Below are 25,650 nucleotides of genomic sequence, written 5' to 3' on the forward strand. Positions count from 1 at the left end.
TAATTTGACTCAGTTGGTCTTGTGTGTGCACAGGCGAGCCCAAAAATCTCAGGAAAATTAGGGACTGCTTGATTGCTTTCTCAGAGTTTCAAGCACTAGGAGACTAGTGACTAGTGGTCACTGATTTTATGTAGAATTTCTGATGGGCCTAGTTCTGTCTTACTGTTCCAGAAGGGTGTTAAAGCTTAGGCGTGAGATTTTAGCGTTAATACTTTTCTACCTTTCTGTCCCTGGTATGGCTTTGATGAAGACTTACGGCTTTCACCTGTAGAAAACAGTTTTCACTCTGCTGTCAAGACTAAGGAGGCTGAGTGATAGGAAAGGCGGATCAATACTTTTGAGAGTTCTTATCTTAGAGATTGGTTATCCTTTACTTTTGGAGATGAGGGTTTTTTGTGTGCGTATATGTTGGGTTTGTCTCTAGAGAAAGAGTGATCCTTGTGCAGTGTGTAGTGCATGGTGAGTAGAATGAGAATTGGAGTTCAAACAAAACCTGTTATGTATAGTATTAATCATATGGTGCTATGATTTTATCCAATCCCCTATTCATATGAGTGACCCGGAAAAACCATAAAACTCTTCATATACATTATATTACCCTTAGATCTTCTGATTTCGTACCAAGACATGAATGATGTATTCTCACATATTATTTCTCAAGGAGTTCCACAATTTCCATATAAAAGTGCAAGATTTTTCCATTTTCACACTCTAGAGTCTAATACATTTAAATTAGCTTTCATTTTGCATAATACGGTGTTTGGCGATTTCTTTTGTAATCTGGTAAATTGGTAAGGAAATTCAGTGTGGCTCTTTCATTAAGTTAGAATTAAATATTTATTAATTTTGAAGGTGGTCAGGAATTGATGAGAAGATCACTGTCTTTGTAAACATCTGACTTTTCTGGTTCCAAGATCATCAAAGGAAATGATGTATTATACTAGGAATGTCCTACTAATGGTGGTGAAGTTTTTGATCTGAGAAGTATTCAAGTCTAATAAAGTGTATCCTTCCCTAATATAACTCTTAATTATGGTCCAGTTACTCCCTAACAGTGTCTTTATCCTAATTAAAGAGAATGAAGCTGGTGCCCCTGATAGGGTAAAACATGCGCAAACATTGAGACTGTGGTAATACTGAAACTCCAACTTTATTTGAGAAGGGTTAGTAGTAGTAATTAGTTTAATATTCTGATGCAGATTTTTGAACCCCATTCAAAAAAATCCCTGTATCTGTCTCCTCTACTTTTTAATTTAAACTTTTGGTAGATATATATGCAGTTACAATTTATATTCAACTTGGTATCATGGGGTAGATTCCAATAGAGATTAAGAAGAACAGTGCAGTGAGTGCGCGCCCGTTTCCATTGCTGTTTAGGAGGGGATGGGGCACCCTGTGACCTTTCGTCATGAACATTTCAATGGAGGTCGTGGGTAGCAGCTGACATTAGGGTAAGGGGATATTTAAAAATCTTCTTTCCTAGGTTGAAATCTAATGCTTGCTTACTTAGTTTTTAAGGAAGTCAAAAATATTCATCATTTGGACAGACCTTTTGAAAAAACACATACACATACACGTATGGTAGTATTTATACCTCGGTAAATCTCTTAAACTGGGAGACAAAGAGAAATGATTGAGTTCATGTGTAGGTGAAAAGAATCAAGTCAACTAAGTGTCAACACATCTTTTTTTTCTGGATAAAAGTGTTTTTGGAACATCTGTGTACTTTTTGTAATGGAAAACACTGTTGCCAATATTCAGGAATAATACTCTCTTTCTTCTGAAACATTTGAGGTTCTAGATTTGAAATAATTTCCAGCCATTTTAAACTTCAGTAGGTCTATAACTGAAATGCAAAATGCAATTTGCGAATGTTAGGGAAAGGAACAGGCATGTTTCAATAATACTCTGAAAGTTTCTTAGAGTTCAGAGCTGAAAACATATTTTTCTAAAAAACACTTTTAATCAGTTGACAAACTTACATTTTCTAGGGGGTCAGTTTTAGCTTCTTCATTGAATTTTTCTTTTTTGAACCAGCAATCAAGACTCCCTACTTTACTTTTCCTCTCCAAGTTCCTGTATCGGTTGATCAAAGCCTTTCTAGACATTTTGGCGTTTCATCAACTTCTTTGCAATTTCTTAAGCATTAGAGCTTTACCACTTTTAGCCATGCAGTGCATGCTTTCAACCTTTCCTATTTTCTCCAAATGTTAATCTTTATTTTTCTTTCCTTACAGCAGTTTTCGCAATCTCGTTTCTTATGTTCAATTCTTATATTCTTTAGGTGGAAAGTTCCACTGTCTCAAAGTTGGTGAACTCTGTGTGTATTGGTGTGCATGTGTGTGCTTAACATCTGAAATCAGTTTACCTACGAGTGACTTACTTCTTGAAGTATAGGTAGCTAGCTATTCTGGGAGCAAATCCTTTTTCTTTAGTGAAAGATACAATTTAATACATTTTTAGAAATGTCTGTAAAAGGAAACATACCTAGAAAGCACTGATTTATTTTAGGTTAGGACACTCCGGTGGCATAATATGGTAAATTAAGTTAATGGCATACATCCAGATCTTCAAGAGGGAAAGATATACAATTATGTCTGGTACAATCAGTTAACCCAGTAGTCTAAGAAATTTAGAGCTTATCACACGCACGCTAAGCATCTAAACAGATGGCAGTGTCCATGAGATGTACATATATCTGGCTACACGGCAAACCCACTTTCCCTGTTTTTCAGAATTCCCTAACAGTTTTTGTTTTGGTTGTTGCTTTTTAATGAGATCCTGGCTGGATCTCTTTGAGCTAGGAGGTTTATGTCTTAGTTATCTTGCTTTACCTTCATTTCGCTGAATGTCTTCTATGTAGTCAGCAACTATTCAGTAAATATTTGCATGTGTGAATAAATGAATGAGTGAATGAATGAATACATTATTATTCTCTGTTGGTTTAGGAATCTTATCTCTGGCATAATTATTCTGTATTCTTTTTCAGAGTATAAGCTTTTAAAAGGCAGAGATAATACCTTTTAAACCGTGTGTATCACTTATTTATACCAGCGTTAAATTTATAAAAACTTGGAATTTTTTTCTAATTTTTTATAGATATGTCTTGTAAATAAAATTCATTCAACATAGATATGTATTACATAGAAAAATTAAAGAAAGTAATTTGTTGCTTTCTCTTCTGACTTTGGAGATAATCAAGAATAGAATTTTAGTAACATTTTCTAAATTTTCTAAATGCTATTTTGTGTTTTTTATTTTTACTTGAGTAATAATAGGTTTAATTTTTTGTTCTAAGTACAAAGCAATATCACTCAGTCACTCAATTTGGGAGCAGGAAGGAATCTTAGATAATTTGCATATCTGCTGTGTGCCGCATGTTGTGTTGAGGGTATTTCCACAATAAAAAAAAAATTTTCCATGGTACATGAACATGATCTTTGCTGTGGTATAGAATGCATGGAGTTCTTGAAATAACTCTCTGAATTCATATGTGCACCAAAAATGGCTTTCACAAAAATGAAGAAAATAGTGTATTGCCATATGTAGACTTGCAATACTTTTTTGAATGAACAAGGGAATTTTCAAATGGATGTAACTTAATTTGTAAAATACATATATTTTTGAACTAACAGGTACTTAACGGACGACTCACGTGTGGGAAACTATAGTTAATTGGTACTTTAAAAAGATATTTCAGAGTAGAAAGCATTAAAAACCACTGTTCTAGGCCAACTTCCTTATTTTCCAGATGAAAATCTGAGGGTCAGGGAAGGCAAGTGAGTTGTATTAAACCACTGAGGCTAAGTAGCTAGGAATTGGCACATGGGGGCCTAGAATTAGAAAAGTTTAGAACTGTGAGTAGTTGCTTACACAGCTTATTCTTCCCTCCATTTCTTTTTACCTACCTTCTCTTTTCCTTTTCCTCCTTCCCTCTCTTCCCCTTCTTTCTTTTAAATTGTAGATGCATAAGATTCATTTCTGATATGTTTCATTTATGTGATATGCCATATGTTTAAGACAGTAGAATGAAAATAATAAGGCTTTTTCTGAGGACAGTTATTTTAAGGGTAATGTATCATATGGATGCTGAGTTAACATAGGTTTGATTAAAATTTATTACAACTTTTATTTTTGATTCAGCAAATGAATTACTGAGTGAACTATAGGAAGTCACACTCTTGCCTCCCTGTTTTTTCTACCTGGAAAATCTTGCAAAAATGCATGTCTTCTCTGGTATATTCATTCTAAAGAGGCTAATATTTAAAGGTAGAAACTCTAAAATTAAACGTAGTGGAGAAATAAAGTCATAGGCCATGGTCTTTCCTCAGCCCTTGTTAGGGACATGACAGTTTTTACTGAGATAAATGAATTTTTCCTCAGCGACAAGAAGCATGTGATTTTCATTCATAAAGAAAACAGTTATGGAGACCACTAAAGTAAATGCTGCTTGAAATCCCAGTTCTCCAAGGTACAGAAGCATATTTAGAAATGAATCGCTTTGATCCTTAGAGGAGAAAACAAACATTAAAACAACTATATTTGCTGTTTCAGAGGTAGCCACTGGAAGTGCCATTGGATTAATGTTTTTAACTGGTAACTCATTTAAAGGTGTCCTGTGCTTCAAAAATGTAAAATTAGGATAACCTAGATCTTAGATAAGACCTACAAAGGATAATTAGTTTTTATATTTAGAAGGACTTTGGGGATTACTTAGATGTTTGAATCTAGAATGTTCCAGGTGTTTGAATTTAAAAACCAGCACAAGAGTTCTCAGATATTACTTTTAAAAGGACTGTTAAGCAGAAAACAATCATTATTTCCTTCTGTCATCATTTCGTTAAAGAAGCATACACATATACATTAAGTGTGTGTGCATAGGATAGTTTTTAGCCTATATTGAGAAAAAGGAAAAAAAACAAAGCAGTGAAGACTTTTCTAATAAACCAGAACCAGTGTATTACTGGTCTTGTTTATTTATCAGTGGTTCTTTCCTTTTTCTTTGTCGTTTTAGTAAAGTTCAGCGAATAATTTACATACAGTAAGAATTCCTTCTTTTTTCATGTGTAGTTCTGAGTTTTGACAAATGTGTACCACCACAACAATCAAGATACAGAACAGTTCCTGATCCCCAAACTTCTCAACCCCCGTTTCATGCCCCCACCAGCCACTGATTTGTTTTCTGCCCTTGTAGTTTTGCTTTGTCAAAAATGTTATATAAATAAGATCATATAGTAAGTAGTTTTTTGAGTCTCCTCAAACATACTGTTTATCCATTCACTAACTGAAGAACATATGAGTTATTTTCAGTTTTGGTGGGTGTCAGTAAAGTCACTCTAAACATTTGTATGTATACAAGTTTGTGTGTGTTTGTGTGTGTGTGTGTGTGTGTGTGTGTGTGTGTGTATTTGAACGTAAGTTTTTGTTTCCCTTGAATGGACTTTCTGGGTTATACGGTGAGTGCATGTTAAAATTGTCAAACTGTTTTTCAAAATGGCTGTACCATTTTGCATTCCCACCAGCAATATATGTGAGCTCCAGTTGCTCTGCATCCTTGCTGGCATTTGATATTTTCAGGGCCCATTTAATTTTTTTCATTTTAACCATTTTAACAAGTGTGTAATGATATCTTATTGTGGATTTAATTTGTATTTCCCTAATGACTCATGATGTTGTGCCTTTTTTCTTGTGCTGATTTGCTATTCTTATATTGTTTGTTGACGTGTTTGTTTTAAATTTAAGCTCATTTTAAAATAGACTATTTTCTTATTATTGAATTTGGAGGTTCTTTACATATTCTGGATACAGTTCTTACTAGATACACAGTTTGCCCATGTCCATACTTTTAAAAACCTTACTTCAATATCAGAATGATATGGGGATCTAAACACCTTCCTAGCCCTGCTTGATATTAGCTAAATCTCTTAGAGATGGTTTCAGGAATCTGTAGTTTTTATATACAGACTATGTACTCAGACTTATGCAATTGCATTTGGAAAATACAGAATGAGTATACTGTGGCCACCCCAATACAGGGATCTTCTCCTAATTTCTTAAGTTTTTGCAGTGACAGCTCATTTATCTGATAAAGAATGAGCAGTAATCCTCTCTAGTAATTGAAATTTGTTGCAGGGACCTATAAACTATTGCCAGTTGTTTTATATAGCAAGGTAGCTCAGGATGGCTTTTACATTTTTTAATGATTCAAAAAATATAATGTTTTGTGATGTGAAAATTATATGAAATTCAAATTTCAGTGTCTGTAAGTAAAGTTTTATTGGAACGTAGCCATACTCATTCATTTACATATTGTCTTTGTCTGCTTACATACTATAGAAGCAGAGATGAGTAGTTGTAGCAGAGACCACGTGATTGGCAAAGCTTAAATTTTTTGTGACCTGATACTAGACAGAAAAAAAAAAAAAAGATTTGTTCTGGAGCCATTTTCAATGAAACTTTCAAAAACTTTGTTATTTAACCTTTTTGGACAGTTCAGTTATTGGTATAAACACTGTTTATCATAACTTTGCTTTAATATAATGATGCCCGTGGGAATTATTGTTGATTGAACTCTTATGATAGCCTATTTAATTATTGAAGTGACTTTAAAAAGTACAGAGTTAAATCATTTTCCTTTCTCTTTTTTTTTTTTTTTTAAGATGGTGTCTAGCTCTGTCACCCAGGCTCAAGCGATTCTCCTGCCTCAGCCTCCCGAGTAGCTGGGATTACAGTTGCCTGCCACTACACCCAGCTAATTTTTGTATTTTTAGTAGAGACAGCGTTTCACTGTGTTGGCCAGGCTGGTCTCAAACTCCTGACCTCGTGATCTGCCCATCTCGGCCTCCCAAAGTACTGGGATTACAAGCATGAGCCACTGCGCCCAGCCTCTTTTTTTAAGAAGAAAAAAAAATTACACTCCCAGTAAATTTCTGGGGACTTTCAAAATCAAATCTAGGTAGAAATCTTATGTAAAGTAAGAGTATGCCGTACGCCAGCTCTGAGTAAGGGTCTGTGGGGCTTTCAGAAGTTCATGAGTATCCAACAGATTTAACCACCTTAAAATGTTTGCTTGTTTTTTTTTTTTAGTTTATATTATTGGCCCTGTTTAAAACTTATTACAGATATTTGTGTGAATGAAGTGTCATTTCATCTTTTCAGAAACTTGTATCAGAAGTGCCTAGGCTAATTTATCACCAAATTTTTCATCTTGCCTGATGAGCGTTTGCAGTCCTGATACAGCTCCTCAGTGACCAAATACCAGGGGAGTCTCCCCTGGACTTTTTTGGCTTTTGTTTTTCCAATGAGTCATAAAGGCTTAGTCATTTTCCATTAACTTTAGGAGTTTTAACTGCATATAGTAAAACTATGAATGACTTATAAGGATATCTTTCCCTCTTCACCGCTTCCCCATCAGCAACAAATTCTGTTTTGTTTATTGACTATGGAGGAGTCCATGATTGACTTTAAGTATTATATTCACTAATTTTTAAGTAGCATCTTCCCACCAAATACTTTGAAAATATTAGGTTTTTCTTTTATATTATGAAGGTCTGTGTAAATATCGAATATAAGAGTTGACAAATACTGTGAAAGACTCTTTTTGTCTAGATGGGAGTCCTGACGTAGAAGAAAGAGAAAGATAGGGGCTCACTTAATGGTCCACGTACTTCCCATCTGTACATCTTGAGTTTGCCTTAATATCTGGGCCAGTAGCTCTTTTGGAAAGGGCTATTCAGTCTCAATGTCTGCATTTATAGATCACTTTCTGGCTTTTCCTAGAAAATATTTTCAATTCTGTCAGTGATTGCTGGATTCTAAGTTGACATGTTTGCTTTTGTTGTTTTCCCAGCATTCTCTGGTCAGACCTCATTATTTCAAATTGGTCTTTGGTGGATCCACAAATCATTCCTTCTTTTTATAGTTTCCCCATTGAAGCTCCATAGAGCTAACCTTTGAAAGATCATTTTACTTTTACTTTTTGTTGTATGAGTTGTTCCAGCTCTCAAATTTCTATAGGAAGTTGATTGGTGGTGTGATTGACAACACCTCCATAGTCAGTAAACAAAACAGAATTTGTTGCTAATGGGGAAGCGGTGAAGAGGGAAAGATATTCTTATAAGTCATTCATGGTTTTACTATATGCAGTTAAAACTCTTAAAGTTAATGGAAAATGACTAAGCCTTTATGACTCATTGGAAAAGAGTGGTCCCCTTTGGAGGCAACAGTCTTACTTGTTTAAGGATTAATTTGAGTTATATAAGATGCTGGTAATTTTTGTACACATTCCAGTAAAGTGATATTGTCATTTCGTTGCTGTTACTAGAGTATTCACTTAGTTTCTTAGATGGTATTGGGTTCCATCAGAATTTTTATGTGTGCTATTTTCTCTTTTAAATTTATTTTTAGATAAAGGGGGGAAGGCTCTTACAAAATTCTTGATATAAGGGGAGACAGTTGTGAAGAATCTGGAAGTTTTGGGTTGGAAACAATGAATATACCGATTGCAAACTTGTCATGGTTTATATTGAAAAGAGGAGAGAGCATGAGCAAAAGAATGAGCTGAAGCCTTTTTGCTTTGGGGATGATATGTTCAATTTGTACTTAATTTAGAATGGTCTCTTTCAGGTTCATATGGTGTATTAGAAGTTAACACTGGTTAAAAATATGCAGTGCTACGAAAAACAAATGTATCCTTCAAGGGAGTTATGATATAAAATTTTCTAAACCATCTAAATAATTTTGACTCTATATAAAACAAGTGAGGCAAGTGATTCCTTTATAGCAGAAAAGGATTTGGACAGAATCTTACCTTCCTGTTCATAGATAAGGCTGCCCCTGATTTTCTTTCATTTCCTCTGCAGAGGGTATTACATGATAACCAAGCAAACTGTAGGTTGTACTGAAGCCATTTTCATTAGCAATCATAGAGAAATCTAGGGCATTTAGAACGTGTTCCAGATGAACATAAAAAATATGGTGATCTTCAAGAAGCCTTCTGAATATGGAAAGTGTTGACTTTCCCAGGCTGTACTCTGATGATCTGGCCCCAGGAGAACCTTTTAGTAAATGTTACAGTCCACATTTGTATTCACTGGACAGTTAGTGACTGATAACATGGTCTCCTTTTACTCTGATACTGAAGACTCTGTGAGAACTATTAGTTGAAATAGGAAAAGTTCACCTTTTTAAAAGGCACCAGGTTGAACAAAAGGTTAAAATATACTTGTGGTTAAAGATACTATACAGTTGGAAATAAGCAGATTGTTGTTATCTTGGATGCTAGAAATAGTGAAATCAACAGCAGTAATGAAGAAAGCAATATTTGGTGTAGGTGAAAGTTAGCATGACAGTTACCCTAGATGAATAGGCTTCAGTTATTACGTTTTTACATGATGTATAATACTTGTATCCAAAAGACAAATGTCTATCACTTACACCAAATCAACTACATTTCATTCTACCTTATTTTTAAGTTGGATAGATTCTTAAGAGGTAATTTAATCTGTCTCCTCACAGGTCAGGACATGAGGCTCTGATTTCGAAAGTGACTTGTTGCTGACAGAGCCAAGACTAAAATTCTGACAGGTATCTGGAATTAAGAGGGCTCTTTATACTATAATTTGCTTGTGCCTTATATACTATCATAAAGTCCTTATATTTCTGTAAATTGGGCAAGTAAATCTATATTTATTACATTTCAGATGCTAAACTGTCATGGAGATTTAGCAGAAAGCTTTTACTACAGCAACTCAAAATACAGAATTAGGAACTACATTTAGTTTTAGCTATGCCAAAAAGTTTTAATCTGCATGTTAATATGTTAGTTAGATTTTGGCTGGCTACACCTTTACTCAACAGTTTTCCTTCATACCCTTCTTGATGGTGATAATTTGATGATTCTTCTATTTCAGTAAACTATAATTACATAATTTTCACATAGAATTCTACTTTACTTTCTAATCTTGGACATTCAGCTGAAAAAGTTGGGAGTGGTGGAGCTTATTAAACATTTTAGACATTCTGATATCCCCTTAACTCAGGCCTACAATGTGTATAGGAAACATATTCTCTCTCAGGTGGACATAGGAGGTTAGAAAGAGCTTTAGACGTGCAGTAAACTATTGATTATATTGTTATTCCTTGCCAGGAAACATTGCTTCAGATTCTATTTCTTTTTCTTCTAGAGACAGGGTTTCACTCTGTTGTCCAGGCTGGCGTGCAGTGGTGCAGTCATAGCTCACGGTGGCCTCAAGCTCCTGGGCTCAAGTGATCCTTCTGTCTCAGCCTCCTGAGTAGCTAGGATTACAGGCCCAGCTAATTAATTTTTTTTTTTTTTTTGGTAGAGTGAGGGTCTCACTGTATTGCCCAGGCTGATCTTGAACTCCTGGCCTCAAGTGATCCTTCCAGCTTAGCCTGCACTGGGATCATTTCTGCAGATTCCTAAGAGCAAGTACTCATTGTAAATTGCAGTACAGATTCTGTACTAGACAAGTGACTAGATCTATGTTAATCACTGACTTAGTGGGACCTCACTAGAAGTAATACCTAATAGAAAATAACTAATTATAAGAATTTATTAACTTTAATGAGGCCAATAATAGGCTCTGTTTATTGAGCTGCTACTTAGTGAGTAGCAGATACTTTCTTTGGCCCTTCACATACCTTATCTAATTTAGTCCTCACAACATTTATCCTTATTTTACAGATGAGGAACCTGAGGTTCAAAGAAATTAAATACTTGCCCAAGGTCTTCTAGCCTGGAAGTAAGCAATATTTGAGTCCTGATCTGTACTCAAGATACTCATAAATACTTCTTAAACACTTAAATTCAAAACAGATCCAGGTTGTTGCTCTGTATACTCTGTTTATTTGTATATTATTGAAGTCTTAGCATCCTCCTCACTGGAGTCTCTCAGTATGACTGGCAGCTTAAGTTTTTGCTTTTCTCAGAGTGCTAGCTGTTTTCAGCCTTTGTTGGGAATAGAGAACTATCAAGAGTTCACATGTAACTTAAGTCAATCAGGTGAATATAAATTTCTTTCTGAAAAAAAAATTAACCCCACTCTTGTGAAACTACATGGAGATCCAAAGTGGTTGACAGAACCACTTGTTAAAATCTATGTGTAACTCCCTGTTACCTGTGTGGGAATTTTCTGGATGTACTTTGAAACAGTGGCTGGCTTCCTCAAGTCTACTGTGGGGTCACCTTATTCTGTATAGACTGTATGTCTAGGGGAAGAAATACTATTTTTGTGTAAGCTTACTTTTATTAAAGTTAGGCAGATATAGCTCCTGATCTTCTGTGAAGTATCCTCCTAGATTGTATAAAACTGATTTGATTCTAGGAATGTACCCATGATCTCAAGATATCTTTTAGACAAACACATTTTCAGTCAGTGAACATGACCAGTTACTGAGCATGTGGTGGCCTAACAGTGGAATTGCAGAAATTTCAAGATTTACACATTTGTTTTCTGTTCCTGCCTTTTGATTTCCGTAATCCAAGATTTCTAGAAATGTGTGTCGAGTTCTGACAAATGGTTATCAGAATGGAATTGTCAGTATTGCAGTTTGCTTTATGAGAGCAAGATTTTAAGAGATTATTTTACCGTGCCTGTTTATCCCATGACTCTATCTAAAGTAAAGTTGTTGGGGAATTTTGAATATTGCTCTCAATCGTTTAAAGTTGAAATGAATTTACTAATCCTAATAGGAAAGAAAGTGCTAGCTAAAGTATCTAGTTGCAAAAGAGAATTTGAAAATGGAAATATCTGACTCAAAGGATAAATAGAACTTGCAGTAGCTGGTGCTTAAGGAAGCTCTTTTGTCATATGAAGCCAATAAACCAAAATGGTTTTCTTCCCCTGGTGTAAACTTATACTTAAGTTGGGCTGGAAGTGATCTTTGGGTTTTCATGGGCATGACTGGGTTTATCCTACAGAGGTTTAAGGAGATGGGTGGCTTTTCTTTCTAGGCTAAGGCAAACAGAGTACTGGCTGCCAAACCATTTGAGGGCTTGTGTAAGTGCCAGGAAAAGTGCCATTCAAGTAGTGAAACAACAGAAGGTTGGAGTTTCTTTAGGGATACATGGAATAAAAATAAAATGAATTCTTACTATCTGGATATGCTTTGTGAAAAATTGCTTTGAAAAAATTGTCTACTACTGCTTATATAATGGTATTTACCCTTTTGAGGATGCCTTATGACTATCAGTGGCCTGTTTTTTTCATAGAATGTCTGACTACCTCCATGAGAATAATTGATAAGTACCTTTAAAATTTCCTGCAGTGCTCAAGTGCAGTTGACCCTTGAACAATATGGGTTTGAACTGTGTGGGTCCATTTATACACGGATTTTTTTTTTTCAATCAAGTGTAGATCAGAAATACAGTACTTGGCGGGATGCAAGGCCTGTATGTACTAAGGGACTTTTCATACACCTGAGTTCCACAGGGCCAACTGCAGGAAGTGAGTATGCACCAATTTTGGTATCTGGGGGGGTGCTGGAACCAATCCCCCTCATGTATACCCAGGGATGACTGTACTTATGATGGCTATTATTTCTCTCATATTACAGGGGCGTAAACATAAGGGATGTTAGTTTAAGATTATTTAGTTGGTGAGTGATGGAGCTAGGATTGCAATCAAAGTAAGAGTTCTCTTGGTTACACCATGCTGCTTCCTTGTGCAATAAATATTCACTGAATATCTCAAAGAGCCAGTGTTCTCTGTGCAGTGTACCGCAGAAGCTACTGTGTAAGAGTTTCATCTTTCTCTAAGTATAATTTTAAGTTATCTCTTTATGTTTAATTACGAAATTTTATAAACCCATTTAAAAAGTAAACTGAACAATTTAAAAACAGCAGAAGTGCTTCCTTTTTACTCATCTTTATGATTTTAAGAGTAATTAGTTGCTAAGTTCATATATTCCTGAATTGTTCTAAAGTAAAGCAACTATGTAAAATGCAATTGTTTTTTAAAGAAGGTACGGGAGACAAGAAATCTAGGAGAATGTTTCTTCAGTTGTGACTCATTTAACTTTCAGGGCCAGTTGAAATTAATAAATGTTCACATTTGTTAATCAGAATCCAGGGTACTTCAGTAAGTGCTTGGTAAAGTATTAGAGATTTGGTGGGTTTATTCAGTACCAGTTGTATTTCAAGAATTGAACTCCTCTATGTTGAATACCTGGTTCACTTTACTTTCTAATCAGAAATTTGTTCACTTTGTGTCTGTGACTATACCTACACAGTGGTTGCTAGATAAATGTAGGATAACTCTTAACCTTTCACCCTACTGAGGTTAGCAAAACTGTCACATTAGGCCTGAGGAAGAAGCAGCATAGGAGAAATGTAAATATGCGAGCACTTTGAAGATAAATCAGTGGCTGACACAAGACCAGTAATATACTCAAGACCCTTGGTTGTCTGAAATGGCAAAGCAAATTATACAGTGTGTTTGCAAGCACACATGCTTGTGCATGCATGCACATGCAGAAGGTTAAAATGGTTTTAAATGCTATGAGGTCTCTAATTCAGGTTCACTGAGTGGTCCAGTTGTCTAAATTAGTTCTGTCATACTGTCACGTTGTGATTATTGTCTAGAGCAGTCCTATCTAATAGAACAACTGTGATGATGCAAACGTTCTGTATTCTGTACTGTCCAGAATAGTAGCTACCAGCCCCATATGGCTATTTAGCACTAGGAATATGATTAGTGAAACTGAGGAGATCTGAATTTTTAAAATTAAATTTACATTATATGTAACAGTTACATATGATTGGCGGCCACCATATATAGTGTGAAACAATGATTTGTGACACTAAAGGATAGAACGATGTTGGATCGATAGAACATATTGATTTTGGTTCAGCTTAAGGATGTCATTTCTTTTTGTTTGTTTGTTTTGGAGACGGAGTCTCGCTCTGTCATCCAGGCTGGATTGCAGTGGCACGATCTCAGCTCACTGCAACCTCTGCCTCTCGGGTCCAGGTGATTCTCCTGTCTCAGCCTCCTGAGTAGCTGGGACTACAGGCGCATACCACCACGCCTGGCTAATTTTTTGTATTTTTGTGGAGACGAGATTTCACCGTGTTGCCCAGGCTGGTCTCGAACTCGGGAGCTCAGGCATTCTGCCCACCTCGGCATCCCAAAGTGCTGGGATTACAGGCGTGAGCCACCATGCCAGGCCAGGATGCCAATTCTAATATACGTTCCACTGAGCATTAGACTATGAGGAATGCACATCACTTGGGGTTTTGAAGAGAACCTTAGTGACTTCTTGATGGGAATAGAAAGACAGAACCCAGGAATCAATTTGATGGGCACTCAGAATAAATGACGTCCTGATTGAGCTCATTTTGAGGTTATGGGACGTTTCTTGAGAAGAAAGGAAGCTTAACTTGAGTGCTTTCTGTTAATACCTGCGTCAGCATCTTCTAAGAATAGACAAGGTCTAAGTCTTAACTTTTCTTGGATAGCTTCTGTTTTGTTACTCCCACCAAAAAAAGGTTTTGGATTCAAAGCACCAATCCATACAGTTGTTGCCTTTAACACAGGAAGCTTGTGAGGTCCATGTTTGCGGGCATTTTAAAAATCATTTGTGGTAGCTGAATCACATAAACCTTATTTGGAAAGTTTTATCTGTGTTCGACAGTTTAACCAATATAAGACTGCTCTGTTTCTACCTTGCTACCTTTTCCCTGCTTTTTCACTCTTCTTCTCACTCCAGATCATTTGTCCTGTCAGATGGAAATTCTGACTCAGCCATTTTCTCTTTCCCAATAAGTTACCCACTTTACTCTGTGGTCGCTGATAATGATGTAGATGGTCTGTGATATTAAAGTAGTACTTCTGATGTGAGGACTTATATCATCTCAGCATTTTCAAAACCCACTTGCCTGCAATCTGGTTTATCTGCGGTTAGCCATAACGTATCTACTTGCCAAACAAGTGGTTTAGGTTACTGGGGTTTTCATTTAACTTTGAATTTAGGGATTAGAAAAAAAGTAACTCAAGAACATACTTTGATAAATTGTGTGAGAATGAAATGTTGGGATTCGATCAGTAGTTTTACTTTTCAGAATGATTCTTTGCAGTGTTTGTTGAAGTGTGCATGTGTTGTTGGCACACATTTAAAACTTATGCTTATTACCCTTCTTGTAAAACTGTTGATGATGCTATTGTATAATTTAGTGCTCCCTATTTTAAGTTGCCACATGCTAACTGAATTTACTTGTACAGTTGATACTAATAAAACATTTCTTTGCAGTAAAGAGCTGGTATAATTTCTCCATTCTGATAATGAAAACTGAACAACTTTTCATATTTCTCTTCTTACACTGGTGTTCAGGAAGACTGTCGACAAATTTGGGACCATATGTGGGCTTTACTTTTGTTAATGTTCAAAGGAGCATTATAAAATAAATCAATAAAATTGCTACTACAACTGATTTTCTTCCTTGTAAATATTCTTGCTTCACTGTTTAGATGCTTATATTAGAATAAAAACATGTATCTCTCTTTATTACGAAATATTTTGAAAAGGATTATCAGATTCTGCTTCTTGGAAGATGAATTGGAAAATATAGAAGTGTTTAAAAAGGAAGATGAGCTGCATTGTAATCCCATAGTATATTGTTAATGTTAGAATTTTGATGTTTATTCTTTCTGGTACCTTCTAAATTTAAATTGAAAAGTCAAGTATTTCAGCTGTAGTCAAGGTATTCTATAGGGAGGCATAAGATCAGCCGTAGACTCTGCCTGTAACATGGAGAGTACATTTGGGACTTAACCTGTGCATTAACCTGTATGATATGCTACATAGATGGTTATCCATAGGGTGTATAAAAATAACAGACCTCAGAATGTCAGTTGTTTGTACAACACACCTACCTACACTCTGGAGAATGTGAGTGCTTTGAGGCTGGAACTAGGACCAGTGGATAATCACTATAGGTTGGCAGATTTTGTCCTTTTGAAGACAGTTTTACCTCTGGTTATCGGAAAAATGGGCTGTGTTTTAAAATAAAGGGAGTTTCCCGTGGCTGAAACATTTAAAAGGAATCCAGATGATTGCTTGGGCAAGATAAGGCTGAATTTGACAGCTATTTAAACCCTTTCTGATAATGTATCTATAATTTTAATAAAGTGATAGATCAGCATCTTTTTATGAACAGTGATTGAAATTTAGAAGTATTTGAGGAAACTAGGAAGCCCAGTCTGCCATTTAGGACCATTATTATTGGAAATAGGATTACAGATTCTTGATACTCTTGACAGTTTGGTGCTCTAACCAAGAAGGTGACTTTAGCAGGTCAGATATTTGTAAGAAGTTTGCAGAGGATCCTGAGTTATACTATTCTGGTGTTTGTAAAACTTTTTGTGAAGAAGGCAGCTTTCTATCTGTAATGTTTATTGCAGGATAATTAACCCCGAAAATGTCTTTGTTACTAGAATTTCTGAAGGTTTTTCTCCTTTCTTCTTCTTACTTTTTGGATATCAACCTTGAGTTGTGTTTTTCCATTCATCTTATACTTAATTTATTAACATTTTGTAATTCTTGGGATGATTTGGCAGTTTGCAACTACAGGGGAGTTCTAAGGACATGGGGCAGTTTTCTCAAACCAGTAATTCAGGAGACTGGCTCCAGATTGTGCAAATTCCTGCTAGCACCTCAGCACATACTGCTTTCTCTGTTTTAAATGCCACATAAATCCTAAGTACCCCACTGCATTGTTTAGCTGAACAAATACATCCATATGTATACACACATTTTTCTTGATTCTGAGCTCTAATCTTAACAGTGCCACTCATTTAACTATGTGATCTTCGGCATATTATTACAAATCTCAGCCATCATTTCTTTGTAAGTTGAGTGATCTGTTTAATTGTGGCCCAAAGAAACCAAGAATTGACCACCTGCCTGTGTATATCACTTTTCTAGGTATTCTAGGATTCTGTTAGGCAACATATCCTTTCATTATAATAAATCTGAAATTCCAGGTGAAGGAATTTACTGTTGTTTGAGGTAGTATTGATAGACATGTAGCTCCATAGCCTTGTTTCAGATAAGCTGGAGGATGTGGATGAATGAATATGCTGGATGGATGTGGGTGGGAAAATCCAACATTTCATGTTATGTCCTGTGCACTAGTCATCATTGTTTTCAGGATCCATCTTTTTCACAAACATATATTTGAAAATCACTATCCTGGGCACTGGGATACATGTTGGAGATAAAATGATCCGTAATATTTTTCTTGCCTTTCAGGATCTAGAATATATGTTGGGGAAACATGAGTAAAAATTTTTAATAATATAATTAGTGCTACAGTTCTATCCTGTAAACTACGTGCTGTGAAAGCACTGAAAGAAAATGATAGATGAGTCTGCCACATGTTTGTGAGTCAGCTACATAGGTGACATTTGAATGGGGGTCTTGTAGGTTGATTGTGAATTTTCTAGATGGTAGAGGGGTGGATGGGTGCTTTGGGCAGATAGAACACAGAGATTCCCCCACCATCATCTGTGTAATAATGGTGACTAAGTTTCTTTCCCTTTTGCAAGGCTCTCCCATTCTCTGTTTCATTCTCACAAAAACCAAGCAACCAAAAACAGAGACCAAAACCAATAACCATAAGAATCTCTAAACAGATGAAATATTGGTAAATATTGCTTGATTCCTTAGTCATCTGTATAAGGTGTAGAGTGAAAATCTTTGTCTTTCGCAAAGAAATTGCAAAAATTTTGTGTGGACTTTGTGGACAGTTTAGTAGTGGGATTATTATACTAAGGATAATAACTACAAGACAGTGCATCTGATTTAATTGTATTATGGATCTCTGTTTAGAAGAATCATCTATCTCCCAGACTGGTGGAATATCATGGCATATTGGAAAGAACAGGGCATTTGGAGACTTAGAAAAGTAGCCCTGCTATTGATTGCTTTGACTAGTAACAAAATAAATGAAGATGGAATACCTGTGTAGATTATTTGCTTAGCTTCAGCCAGAATTAGATGCCACTACCCTCCCACTGTCATACTGTGTTTAGATTTTGTTAATTTCAATGGCATGAAAATTTTAGAACACTAAAAAATGGAGAAGGATCAAAAGTTTGTGTTACCCTTTGTTCTGTAGTAAATGAATTGCTCACCCATTACTTAAGTGTTCTTTTTTCGGCCTTGAGCCTGAAAGTGAGAAATTTTAGCTATCAGTGATCAGCAACTCAGAGCTATGTTTGTTTTTATGGGGCTCATAATTGGGGTATTTGAGTGAGCATAAGAGAGTGTCTGCTGTCTATAGCCAAGCATCTCTAAGCTCCCTACTTGCCCTGCTGATGGGGGTGGAGGAGGGGGTTGGTTTTGCTAATGGTATTGGCGGTAGTCATATTGATGTCATTTTGTTGATCTCTATATAAAGATTGCTGGGGTTGAGAATGTAGAGGATTTGTCATTAGGATAAGATCTATTCAGTTTCTCTGAATCCCATTTCTCTTTTACTCAGGTAATTTTATTAGAACTTTTAATAAAGAGAAGAAACTCTGACAGATTAGGGAGACATTTCTTTTGTAGGGCAGCATAAAAGTTTTATAAAATACATTTATTATTTCAAAGTGTCATTAATATATCTTAGACACGAGTCTAAAATTTGACAATATCTTCTCTTCCCAAATGGAGGGAAACTTGTGGATGTTGAAAAGAGGGTTAGAGAGATGAGGGCAAGTGGTAGTTCCCAAAGAGAGATTTCCCTTAGCATTTTTCACTGTAGTCACTACCTAGGGTTTCCTGTAGGTCACTTAGGAAACACTGTGAAAGAATTGGAAGGATGGGGTGGTGGAAAGAGGGTGAGAGATGAGAAGGTACTTAATGGGTACAGTGTACATTACTCAGGTGGTGATTACGGTAAAAGCCCAGACTTCACTACTAGACAGTATATCCATATAACTAAGCTGCACTTGAACCCCTTACGTTTATACAATTAAGGAACTTTTTATTCCTGTTTTTTTCAGGTGTAAATATAGGCCGACTGTGATTGCTAGAAGTCTATTCTTGGGAGATAGTGAGGCAAAGTAAACTAGGTCTCATTTTTATTTGCATTTTGGGGGACCTGGAAACCGCTTTTTGAATACATATACCATCTTTACTAAAAATTACTTTTATCCTTGATTTTAAAGAACTTAATGCACATTTATCTTATTTTAACTAGTATTTAATAATACCCCCCCTCCTTTTTTTTTTTCCCTGATACTCTAAGCAGAAATATCTGGGGCAAGAAGAGGTGGATTTGATTTCCAGTTCATTTGTTTTATTTGTTGGGTAGTCTTGCTCAAGCCATTTTCTTTGTCTTGAGCCTTAGTTTCCTCATAAGTAAAATGGGGATGTTGATAAAGCCTTTGTCCTCAGATGATTAGGAGGAATAAATGTGAAAGTGCATTGTAATTTATGAAGTGCTGTATAAATGTCAGCTGTGGCTGTCTGTTATTGCCAAACTTTCACAAGACAAAATGTGTCTCTTGAATATCTTTCTTGTTCACAGTAGATGTTTTCATGTATATAGAACAAAGGAAAGCAAGCATAATCACTGCTTTCAAAGCAGAGTGTAGGCCGGGCGTGGTGGCTCACGCTTGTAATCCCAGCACTTTGGGAGGCCGAGGCGGGCGGATCACGAGGTCAGGAGATCGAGACCACGGTGAAACCCCGTCTCTACTAAAAATACAAAAAAAATTAGCCTCTCCGAGTAGCTGGGACTACAGGCGCCCGCCACCAAAAAAAAAAAAAAGCAGAGTGTATACTCCCTCTGCTACTCATAGCATTTACATAAAAAGAATAATTCACAAAATTCTACCATTCTATAAAAGGGAAAACAGACACAGGCGAAAGAAATAGCCTCTAGTTAGTGTATTATTAATCCAGGCATTTTTATGTGGGTGGAAGCTTGTAAAGACGAATCATGGCAATTGTAATTTCAGAAAGTCTTAGGATGTAGGTAAAAGAACAACGGAAGGGGAATAGCTTTTTTTTCACTACTTCCTTTTTAGTTTATGTAGAATTAGTTGGGAAGACACTGGGAATGTGCACATTATTTGGATAATGTATGAAAGGAACATGTAGCCATTCATTGAATCAGAAAATTCTGGGTTTGTTTGAAGTGGGGTGATAGATAGGTACTCATTCTGCATACTTGACTGAGGTGAAAGGAGTTCTTGATAGCAGGAGCACTGTTCACTGTTTAGATTTAGTTAATCTTGTGCAGAGCTTTTAAACTTTTGAGCAGAGTTAGTTTAGCAAAATGTCTCCCACTAAGTTTTTTTCTCACCAGCGTTGCCAGTATAAATACAAGTTAAGTTCGCGATTCTTGGCCAAAATTTAGACTGTGTTCCTTTAGTGGAAGAGTAAACAAAATTCTTGCTGCCCTTAGGGGTATGTGTGTATGTGGGGGATGTGGCAGGGGTTGGGAGGGGGCACTTCTCTTTGTTCCTGAGAAAAAGATAAGGGGATTGTAAAGACTCTTACCCCATCACTTGTAAATCTGAATCACCTCTTTGAAACAGTCTTTAAAGAGAATATTTTGTTTCTGAGTGAGAAGGAGAGAAACTTGCTGTAAATGAGCTTTTTAAAATAACAATCTGAAATATGTTTTATGAAAAATGCTCAGAGTTTACTTATTTCTTTGTTGGTGAAAGCTGAGGAGATCTTAATCTAGTACTGTTAATGACTAAGAAAAGAATTTTTTTTTTTAAAGGCTGTTTTAGGCCTCCAAATTTGATGTCATTTGGGCCAGAATTTTAAGAGATATTCAAATCAATATTGATCAGTTTTCTTTTCTTTTAAAATGTTGAATTATTAAAGTATACAAATTTTGTCTCTATTTTTCTACTAATTGCCAAGGGGAGGGCAGACCAAGGGTGTTACCTGTAGAAGGAAAACAAGTCGTTCTGCTTCGAAGTTTATGGAAAGCTCCTACAGTTATTGGTAGGGAATTGGGGAGTGGGCTGTGTCTGGAGCTGGAGGGATAAAGTTGGCAAGTAGATGTACCTGAAAAAAGGTGTGTGAGGAGAAACAATAAGGCGAAAACAAAAATGAGAGACTTGGGAAGCAAATGCAAGAAGAGAAAAAGTATAAGAGATAGAGTTTGGTTGGCGTGAGGTGGAGTGGGGTGGTAATCACTAGATTTTCTTTGGTACATTTCAGGTAAGTTGTATACCAGGAAGCCTGTGTAAAAAAGAACCAATTCCTCATGAGAGTGCACAGGGGCTTTCCTATCCCATCTCTTGCTGTAATTCCCTTTGGGGCTTCTGTGCTCGGGGCACACACAACTCCAGGATGGCCTGTGGATTTTTGTCTTTTTGTCTTTTTCCGTAATTGGCTCCTTTGCCAAGAATGTTTACCACTTCTGTGCATAGGAATTTTAACTTACCTTGAGATACATTTTGTGTTAATTACTTTAAGATTTCTTGATACAAGGTTTCTTGATACATTCTGTTTAAATTACCTCCACTTCTTACATCCACCCCCAATTCATAACACGCATAACTGTTCCATTGTTATGACTTCAAAGAATTTTCTTTAGTACAACAAGTTGTCTTTAGTACAGTGTTTATTAACTTACATTATACCTGTTTTCCTCTCTGATATTTCACCTCAGTGATGGCTTGGAGATGACTTATTCATCCTGAAATAGAGTTCAACACTTGTTTATTGAGTAAATGAGTGTTTATTAGGTGCATACTATGCCATTCATGTATTTAGGGGGAGATGAACAACTCAATGAAAATCATTCTTTAAGGAAATGGATGAGGGGTACATATATGTATGTATTTATGTATGTCAGCCAGTCCTCCTTTCCATTTCTAAGACCTGCTTGGCCTATTATAAATTAATTCACTGTACACTAATTTGTATATACAGGCATCCCTCATTTTATTGCACTTTGCTTTACTGTGCTTTGGATAAACTATGTGTTTTACAGGTTGAAGGTGTGTAGCAAGCATTTCTTAGTAATAATGTGTTTTTAAATTTAGGTATGTACGTAATCTGTTTAGACTGAATTCCATCGCACATTTAATAGACTATCAATAGACTATTAATAGACTATAGTGTAAACATAACTTTTATATGTACTAGGAAACCAAAAAATCGTGTGATTCATTTTATTGCGATATTTGCTTTATTGCAGTGGTCTGGAACTAAACCTGCAATATCTCCAAGACATGCCTGTATTTAGATTAACATATCATTGAAACTCCTTTAATGAGAATGGGGATAGGGTTCTAGTTTTATGTAGTTTGTTTATTACTAAATTTGTTTAAATGATGTTTGACGTATCTTATAATGCGTTATGCTGTCATAATAGCAGAGTTTAATTCTGTTTATGACATTATTTTCTTCCTTTCTCCTACTCTTGTTTGACTTTATGATCCAGCTTTTTTTTTTTTTTTTAACTTCTTTCAATTAACAAGCACACGTTGTGTGGAAGGTGCAGAGAGTACACCCACAAAGTCCCTGCCATGAAGAGCTTGCAGCTGGATAGGGAAGCAGCTGTGTGCTCGAATTTCAGAGCAAAGTGCATTTCTTTCTGTTAATGCTCTTCTAAGCAATGAGGCAGAGTTGCAAGGCTTTTAATGTTCAAAAGAGACTTAGCCACCATCCGTAACACTGGGAAAATGTCTGGGCAGAGGGGAGAGCCTGCAGGACCATTGAGATCTGGGTGGAAACAAAGAATAGTTGTGTAATTGACTATGGTGGGAAGCTCATTTTAATAGCAGACTGGGAATAGTAGAAGACGTTGATAGGGTTGGCTGATGACAAGAAGGTCAGCCTGAGTTCTGGATGAGTGAAAGTGAACATGGGAGGGAAAAAGTTTGAGAAATGGGAGGGCGAAAGGTGGTTCACCTTAATGTGCCCACAGGGAAAGGTGGGGAGACGAGTTTATGCTGTTTATCCTCAGTGGACTGTTTATACTGTTTACATCAAAGGCAGAGGAGGTTAGAAAAGGAGAAGAGTTCTCTTCAGGCTCTGAGCGTGGCCTGGCTGTGAAATAGTTTCAGTAATTCTCAATCTGGTTACTGATTTACAAAGTTGACTGGATATGTGATTGTTTTCCAGGTTGTACTAGAATACTGATGCAGGGAATACAGAGGCAAATCTTGAAAAAAATTAGAGTGGGTTCAGAAGAAATTATATATTGGGCAAGTAATATTTCAGTATAAATGAGATTATATGTTTGGAATCTCCTAGTAAACTCTGAAGGGCTAAGTCAGTGTATTTGACAATACAACTCTGTGTGTATGTGTTGTGTACTTCCTCATAGTCATTGAAAATCTTCCAGATCCCCTTCTAGCTCAGGCCCTGCTCATATCTTTTGGGTACTAGTTCAGCTTCTGCAGATTCAGGGACAAATCACAATAATAGAATGTACTTCAGTTGCTGTTGAGATATAAAGAAATCATTATGAGGAGTCATCAAGGTAATCAGTAATTCATAAATTTCTCACACCTGTTATAATGTGTCAAACCGCATGTTCATGGTTTAGCAATACGTGCTATTGACAACATGAAATAAGTGAATTTAATTATAGAACTTAAAATGTAATATTTATGACATTTAAAAAGCACAGGAAATAGAGAAACCCATGAACGTACCACCCGCATCAAATGTTAATATTTTGCCCAATTGTGTGTCTTTTCTCTTTTTGCTTTTGAAGCAGCATGGCTCATGCAGCCCAGGCACTCATGCCCCTTTTCGTCTCTCTGGAGAGAGAACTACTGTTTGGAGTTAAGTTTGTGTCAGTGCCATATTGTTAAAAAAAAATTTTTTTAACCATAGGTATATCTATCTACAAACAGTATATTTTAATGTTTAATGTTCTGCTGACTGAAGTTAAGAAATATTTTTAAAATTATTGTAGTTCTTCACATGATTCTCCACATGGAAAAATGTAATAATTTCATAATTTTTAATTTTAGTTAGCACGGTATTAGAAACATAGAAAATGTATTTTTGGCATAACGTTCTGACCTAATAACATAAATTGAAGTGGCTTTTAAGCTTTTTGTAATGTATAGAATGATATGTATTTTACATTTTGACCTAATACCTATCATCTCTGTACGTATATATTTCTGTGATGTTTATATATAATATGGGAAAAGTTTCCCCAAACTAGTTTCCTGTACTGTGTGTGATTTATACTAGTCCCTTGGTATTTGTGGGGCGGGGTGTGAAGGTGGTTCCAAGACCTCATGTGGATACTAAAAATCTATGGATGCTTCAGTCCCTGATATAAAATGGGGTAGTATTTGCATGTAATTCATACACATTTTACTGCATACTTTACATTGTCTCTAGATTACTTATACTACCTAATACCGTGTAAATGCTATGTAAATAGCTATTATACTGTTTCGTTTAGGAAACAATGATAAGAAAAAAAGTCTGTACATATTCAGTACAGCCACATTTTTTTTTCCCGAATATTTTTTATTTGTGGTTGATTTAATCCGTGAATCGAAAACTCAGGGCTATGAGAGCCAACTGTCCTCTGTTATTCTCTAGACTATTGACTTTTAAAATGCTTTTCTCAGGCTTAGTAAATTGATTTTTTGACCTAATAATAGATTGCCACCCATAATTTGAAAATCGTTAAGATTAATCTTAAATTTGATCTAATCATAATTAATCTAAAATTAAGACTGAATTTTAATATATAAGCACAAGCTTTTCCAGTATAATAAAGGTGTTTTAAATGATAGGTCAATATATTAAAATAACATTCTTTACACTAGATTTGATTATATTTATTTTAGCTAATTCATTAATTTTTATAAATTAGGCCCATGTATGTCTTACCCATTTAAAAATTAGATATTAATTGAAGTGTTTTAGAGAGTATACGATGGTTAATGTAGAATATTTTCTTTCCGTCCATTCTGACCATGATTTTACCTGGAGGGAAGGGGGGCCGTCATTGTGTCAGGGAAGGGGAAAGAGCTCTTGAGCTCTTGCTGGCTTAGACGTTGACCCCCAAGCCCTGTTACCAGTGAACTCTGTACAACTTTAGAAAATCGCTTCTTCCTTCTGGCTTTCAGTTTCCTCACTTATTAAATGAGGGTGTTATCTAGCTCATCTTGAAAGTACTTTTATTCTGTGAAATATAAGGTAACTAGGACCTGGGCTTCAAGATATTAGAATTTGTTGAGAATGTAGCTGATGGAAAAGAACAGGGCTTTCTGTTCGAGTTACTGGTTTTGCTGTTATGTTTGAGTGAGGATTAAGCAGGTTGTATTCAGTTTAATGTAGTTCTTGGGCAAGAATTATTCCTCCCTTATAAAACCATTTCAAAATAATCTTGACCTCCCCAAGATCTCCCTCCGTTTTTGTGGCATTATCCCTCAGTAGTGAAGGACACAACTATGTTGAGTGTATATGTGAACATACATAAGTGCGAAGAACGGCAAAGGAACGTTTTTCATTCTGTTTCAGTTAAGTGTCCTCATAGGCAAATCCAAAGCTGCAGAAAGAAATCTCTCCCTTTTCCTAAGCCCTAGGGAATGTTTCAGGAGTCCTACTCATTTGCAGTAACCTGAGGCTTTGGGGAATTTCCTTTTTTTAACATGAATTACGTGCTTGGAATAGAGTGAGAACATCACG

General features: G+C 36.0%; 1 protein-coding gene across 2 annotated transcripts in view; it reads left to right on the forward strand.

Annotated features, from left to right (window-relative positions):
* CCDC50 (coiled-coil domain containing 50) overlaps window positions 1–25,650 on the forward strand; it is a 65,006-nt gene that overhangs the window by 1,476 nt on the left and 37,880 nt on the right. The window lies entirely within an intron of this gene.

Source organism: Hylobates moloch, unplaced genomic scaffold (genome assembly GCF_009828535.3).
Source record: "Hylobates moloch isolate HMO894 unplaced genomic scaffold, HMol_V3 SCAFFOLD_13, whole genome shotgun sequence".
In the NCBI taxonomy this organism is placed as follows: domain Eukaryota; kingdom Metazoa; phylum Chordata; class Mammalia; order Primates; family Hylobatidae; genus Hylobates; species Hylobates moloch.